The following is a 6,625-nucleotide window of genomic DNA, read 5'->3' as shown; positions in this document are numbered from 1 at the left end:
GAAAAGAATTCTATCAAAGTTTCAGCATCGATCCCCTTTGTTCTCCTTAATTTTTCTCTAAATTCCGATATCTCTTTCGTAACCTACACTTCGGCCCCGAATCCATCTCCAATAGTTGCATTTGTTGACGAGGTTGGTATATTAGCTTCGAAAATTGTTGAGTCAACACTCTCTTCACATCGAAACACTACAGTGTGATCGGAATAAATGCACCTTTGCAGTAGAGAGTCCATGATTATGACCTTCCATAAAGATGCTAACACTCGATCAGATCCAGTTTGTTGCTTGACAATGAAATCTTTGCCTTACAATTAGTTCTAACTTCACCACGAGCTCTTATCGAATCGGACGACCAGTTGGTGCTCGATTTCTTGAAGCGAGCTTCATCTGTTTGATGACTTTAAAGCATACAAATTGTTTCCAAACAACTTCGTTTGTCATCTTATCTTTTACGCTATTGCTATATCTTACACTAAAACCGCTTCACGTCATCTTGATTGTAGAATTCAAACGCATCATCTATTGATTCAAATTTCATTCCAATTTAAGCTTCGATCATTTGCAACTTGAGGAATATATAATTGATCGTTCATATTTTCACTCATAACACTAAGAAAATACGTTCAAAAAATTAATGTAAGCAAACATAATAATAGAAACAATTAGAAAACACAAATTGATAATTTTATAATAATGGAGGTTCTTAATTGGTGGTTCCTAATTGGTATCATTACAAGTATAGATTCGAGTCAAGAGACAATTAAAACATGAAACTATTAATAAGCATATGATATAAACAAGTAAAACTAGAAAACATGTAAATTATGTAAGAAATTCCAAGCATATATAAAGACCAAGGCTTAAAACTAACCTTATGCTAGCGCTCCTCGAGAGAGCGGCACTTTGAAAGTTATGGAGTAATAAAAATCTAGGGTGTGTTTGGTTTGGCGTTTAGGGACAGTTAGTGGATGATTTCTGACATTTTCTAATGTTTGGTTTGAAATATACCGTTTTGAACGGCCTGAGTAAAAGGACCAAGGCCCGCCTTAAAATGCAATTTTCGCCAGTTAGCAATTCTTCCCAAAAACCTCTGATACCATAACTCATCACTTTCACAAAACAATTAAATACTCTGCATTTACTAATATAGTAATATAATCCTCCTTTTATCCCCAACAACCACATTTATTCCTTCTACGCAATAAAAATTCTTCAAGCTTTCCTTCCTCCATTCACGTTTTCTATAAGCTCTCCGACGAAGACGGTAGCAAATACTCTGCATAAAACTTCATCATGTGAGAAGGTCGCCGCACACACCCAAGGTCGGACACAATTAGTAGGAAAAGCCCTAATTTTTTTGAATCAACAACGGAAATTCCCTAATTTAACGGAAAACCCCTCCGTCGTCCCCAGAGAACTGTCGGATAACCTCTTCTATCGGCCGGCCGAGTGGGTTTTATAGGAAAGCAGCAGCCATAACCAACACCGTGCGGGTTGCCGCAGCGCAGATGGCCTCCGTCGACAACCTCTCCGCCAACTTCGCCACCTGCTCTCGTTTGGTGAAGACAGCAGTCACCGCCGGAGCCGGAGCATAGCAGATACCGCTTGCTAGCTAGGGATTCAAGCATTTGGTTCTCGGATTGGAAGCAATGGGAGCAACATCTTGAATGCGGCTAAGCATGTGATTTAAAATTGGATGGCACAGGTGGAAATTGTTCTTATGAATATGACAATATGACAAACCAAACATAGAAAACACAATTGGGTCATACTTAATTGACAAACCAAACAATTGTACAAGAAACCATTACTCAAGAAAAGAACTTTGCAAACCAACCTCCACCCTTTTCTTGAGTAATGGTAAAACCGAACCAAACACACCCCAGGAGAAAACATGTATTTAAAACAAAGAAAGATACTATAACTAAAAAACATAAAAAAAGTAAAGTTATAAAAGAAAGTAAAATTCTAAAATTATGGAAAAGTGGCCTACGTGTGATTTAGTCGCTCATCACGCCCATATTAATGATACAGCGGATCTTTTCTCAATAAGTGAAGCCTCAAAGGCAATTCCTCTCCTCCTCGAGCATATTGAACGAAAATTGAAAAAAAAATAAAAATAAATCAGCTGATTCTCCTCCTCCTTCACAAACAACAGTGAACAAAAATTGAAAAAAATAATAGAACAGCTAAGGGATACATGCCTCAAGCCCTAATTAGTGATAGCTTAATTTCAAAGCTGATAAACAATTTTTGAGTTCATTTAATCATTTAATATGAGTTCTTCAAACATTTACTTAAACCTTATAGATAGATGTATCATTAAACAGGAGACTAAAATTTCCGTTATAAGATAAACGTAAAACCAAAATTAACTAGTAATATCATCATGTGTAGAGAAATAATTTGGAACTTGAATAAATAACAATCTTAGTAAGTAGCAAAAATTGTAGCAGGCCATAAAATAAAAACAAAACATGAAATGGTGTAAGAAAATCTAAACCCTAATAATCGAAATCCAAAAACTCGTTCAAAATAAAAAAACCAAAACCCTAGCAAGAGAACATCCTGTTGTTGGTGAAATCTTCATACTTGACTCCATCCTGATTGAGATTGTGAGCTCTGACCGTCTGATTTCTCATCATCATCATCTCCTCTTGATTCCCCAAAAACTGCATCTGCGGCTGCACTCGCCTGCAGCAAGTAAGACTGCTGCTGCTGCGGAGGCTGCACCATGTACTGCGAATACGGCTGATAAAATCCGCTTCCCGACTCGTAGTAGAATTGGCGCTGCATTTGCATATTAGCCGCATTACTAGTTCCAATCCCCATCATCACGAGGGCTAGGATGCAGTCGGCGATGATCCATTAGCATCGGGTTCATATTCATAAGCTGCTGCTCTGTTTGAGGCCTCTGCTTCATCTTCAGCATTTCGATTCTAGACTTCACGCACTGCGCTTTGCTGGTCAGCGCGGCGTGGAGATGGCGAGTTGTTGTTCGTTGTACACGTTGAGGTGGTCGGGCCGGGTCGGGTATTTGGCCTCTTGATTCTTCCGCTTCAGCTTCTTGAGTTCATCCTCGATCTGCTTCTTCCGCTCCTTGAAAAACTCCGCCACGTCGAAGCTCTTCACGCTTCCGCTGTTTTTCGACCTGTAGAGCTCGATGATGCGCCTCACTTGCTCCGGTTCTGAGGCGGCCAGATCTCGGGCCGGCTCTGCTTCGGCCCGTAGATGATCATGCAGGCCTTCACGTCGCACAGAGTCGTGAATTCGCTCAGTTTGCGGATTAGCCCTTCTTTTCTCTTTTTGAACGTTGTGTTTCGTGATTTCTCCTTCTCGATCAACTCCATCTTCAACTTTGCCCTCCCCATTTTGCTTCACTTTGATTTTTTTCAATTGAGGCTTGGTGTGAAAAATGGGTTTGTTATTTTCTGCTTTTATAAGGGGAGATTTCCTTATTGACAGATTATTCTACTGCTAAATTAAGGAGATTTTGCCTTGTCTAATTTTGGTAACAGAATCTTTAATGGCAAACACGTCAAATTATTTATGGTAGTACATTTAATACTGTACGAGTTTTATTCAATTAAAGAATAAAGAAAATTATTAATTGAACGAGAATCTTAATGAAAATTATTCAGCAAGTTTGATCAATGAATGAAAATAGATGAGTTAAATAATTTTTTATTTGTTTTACTTGTTTTCAATTTTCTATTTAGGGAGTAGTTTTGTTTCATTTAAATTTTTGAATCAATTTTAGAAATGATTTTGTTTTTATGGTAATTTCCTTTTCTTGCGCTGCATTTCGTAGTACTATTACACTTACGAATTAGTCACCTTTTTAAAAGAGTCCATTTATATGTTCAATAAAATATTCCTTTTAATAACAATACTAACGATGTTCAAATTTTAACTACCATCTAGGGAATAGTACTGTAATAGTACTGTTTAGCTACACGAACACATACCAAAAGCCGCTCTACTTTAGCAGTTAATTATATTTGTAATTAATTAAAAAACCCATGCATCATCTAAAGGAAAAGAAAAAAAGGTATATAGGAGTACTATATTTGCACTCTATACGCTGCGCATCAACTGCAGCACTTGACTTGATGTGATTTCCACACCTCTTCGTCTCAGCTCCTTGTGAAGCTACGCCTGTTTTCCTTGAGGTATCAGCTACTTTGAGTTGTGAATATGCTAGGAACTAACTCCATTGGCCTCTGGCTTTGCAGCAAGTCCATAAGCGATGGTGTTGCGTTGCCAACAACTCAATGTCCTAGACAATGAAATAGAAAAGCCAAATGCAAGAGAAAAATTTGTTTTCAGAAAGAAATATTACCTCACAGCTTCTTGATGAATGCATTTATATAAAAATGAGTGGCATGTCATACTGATATCCAATTTGAAGGTTTTGAAAAAAAAAAAACTAACATTCATGAAATTCGGGTTGAGTACTTCTGTCATACTGGCATGGTTTGTAGTCTCAAGTGTTTGTATTTCTGCTCCTTGTTGAAACATCGTGCACTCTCTGTGAGGCCTTTGGACAACACCTGCGTTAGAGCATCGACACCTTCTTGTAATGCAGCATCAATCTGCCATTCCCAAAGGGAATATTAATGAACCTTTGCCTATATGATATCAGAGATGCATTCACAAATAGTAACAAACTATCAATGTTAAGGCTATTCAAGCTAAGTATTATCAAGTATAGAGCTCAAATTCTCTCACTAAATCATGCAAAAACTAACTATAGATCATACGAGCTATTTGTAGCACGGCAGGTTCTCCTTCCTTTAAAGTCCTTTATGCATGAGTCATGAGCATCAAGGCTACCATGTAAGCGCACTAACATATTACTTTAAGAAAATATGAGCACCTAGACATACCCTCTCTCGAGCTCTGACATTAAATTTTTGGAGTAAGAATGCTTTTGGATCCATTTGACCGGCAGGTCTCCCAATACCTAATAAAACAAAAGAATCACACTTGATTCCGTTATTTGCAGTTAAAAGACGTAGGAAATTGTGTTATTTGCAGTTGAAAAGACGTAAGAGATTCCTTAGTTGGGAAAAACCAACATACCGATTCTTAAACGAGGAAATTCTCTATTCCCACGAAAATGATTGATAACACTCTTCATTCTGGAAAAATCGGATGGATCGTAAAGCTCAAACAGCAGAAAGAAAGTCCCACTCACCACAGGACAAAATCCAACAATTCCTTCTCATAACAATGGCCTTTAAATTTGCACAACAGTATGACGGAAGCCACAAACAAAGTAAAATATACTAAAGAGACTTAAAACTTTGTCATGAATAGGCTTATAACATTCAGTTGAAAGATGAGAAATTTAAGGCATCTATCTTCTCTACTAGTAACGAAATCCAGCACGAAAGAAAATAAATAACCAATTAGCACAATTCACCACTAAATCTATATATTACCCGTTATGACATCCATGATTTCCAAAGGGGGTTCAGCGAAGAACTCCACAGGGCAAAGTCATGTCATCATGAAGCTAAAAATGAAATATTTAGGCATCAGTATGAAAACGTATCAAGTCAATAATAGTAAGAAACACAAATTTCGTGCATACCACTAGAACTCGGTTAAGGGGAAGCTTATAGTAGGCTGCAAGAGGACCACTCTGCCACCAAAAAAGAATGTTAACTTAACTAGTTCAGCAGCACACACACAAACAGAGTAGCCATTAACAAGTCTCATTGAATCTCTTACAGATTCACCACTTAAGTTCATGTAAGTCTGAGGTTTTGCCAAGAAAACTGGAACCATATTTATAATACCTGAAAACCACATTCAGCTAATTACAAAATCAAAGTGATTTAAATTCTTAGCACAGGTGTAAGCAATCATATATAACGTGCCTTTTCCAAATATGGCTTTGCAGTGCACAGAGTCCATCGCAATCCGATGTGATTTTGCAAATGCATCAATGAATTCAAACCCACATTATGTCTGGTGCCCATAAATTTGTCGCCTGGATTGCCCAAACCCACGAAAAGCCAAGGTCGCGGTTCAGGCAATGCGGCGGTGGTGTAAATGCAACGCTTTGGAATCTGCCTTAGAAGCATTATTCGCTGTGTTGCAACAATTTTACAGAAGGATGTCATAAATTGGGAAATGGCAATTAAAAATTGAAAAGAGTTCACAAATTCCAAATAAATGCCCTAATCCAGTTAGAATCCATAATAGTAGTTCATAAATCTTAATCCGGTATTTCTTTATACTCACACAGTCAAACTCTCCGGAATACGGCCGAAGCTAGCAAAGGTGGCTTGTGATTCTGTCACCGAGCAAACTGTTTGTTGGCGGCGGCGGTGGCGGTGGCGGTGGCGATGCAAAAGGAAATAGGCGGTGGCGGCTGGTTCGGGCCGAGACGATAGAATCGGGTACTGCAAATGGGCTTCTACTAGTTTATTTTTTATTTTTTTCAATCAAACTCTCATCTTCCACTAGTTAATTTCCTGTAGTAGTATTTTTTTTAAATTTTTTAACAAATTTGTTATGTAACTACTTTCCCATCTTTTAAATGGCAATTTTTTTTGTTTTGGGGTTAAATTCTTTTTTTTTAAAAATTTTTTGATTAAATTTTCCCTTTTTT

General features: G+C 37.7%; 1 pseudogene; it reads right to left on the bottom strand.

The window, feature by feature from the left end:
* Positions 1-4,266: 4,266 nt before the first annotated feature.
* LOC125219085 lies at positions 4,267-6,436 on the bottom strand (annotated as a pseudogene).
* Positions 6,437-6,625: the final 189 nt, after the last annotated feature.

The sequence above is a fragment of the Salvia hispanica genome, chromosome 4 (assembly GCF_023119035.1).
Source record: "Salvia hispanica cultivar TCC Black 2014 chromosome 4, UniMelb_Shisp_WGS_1.0, whole genome shotgun sequence".
In the NCBI taxonomy this organism is placed as follows: Eukaryota; Viridiplantae; Streptophyta; class Magnoliopsida; order Lamiales; family Lamiaceae; genus Salvia; species Salvia hispanica.
Note: the sequence above shows the minus strand (reverse complement) of the source record. Positions and strands in the feature narration are given on the sequence as shown.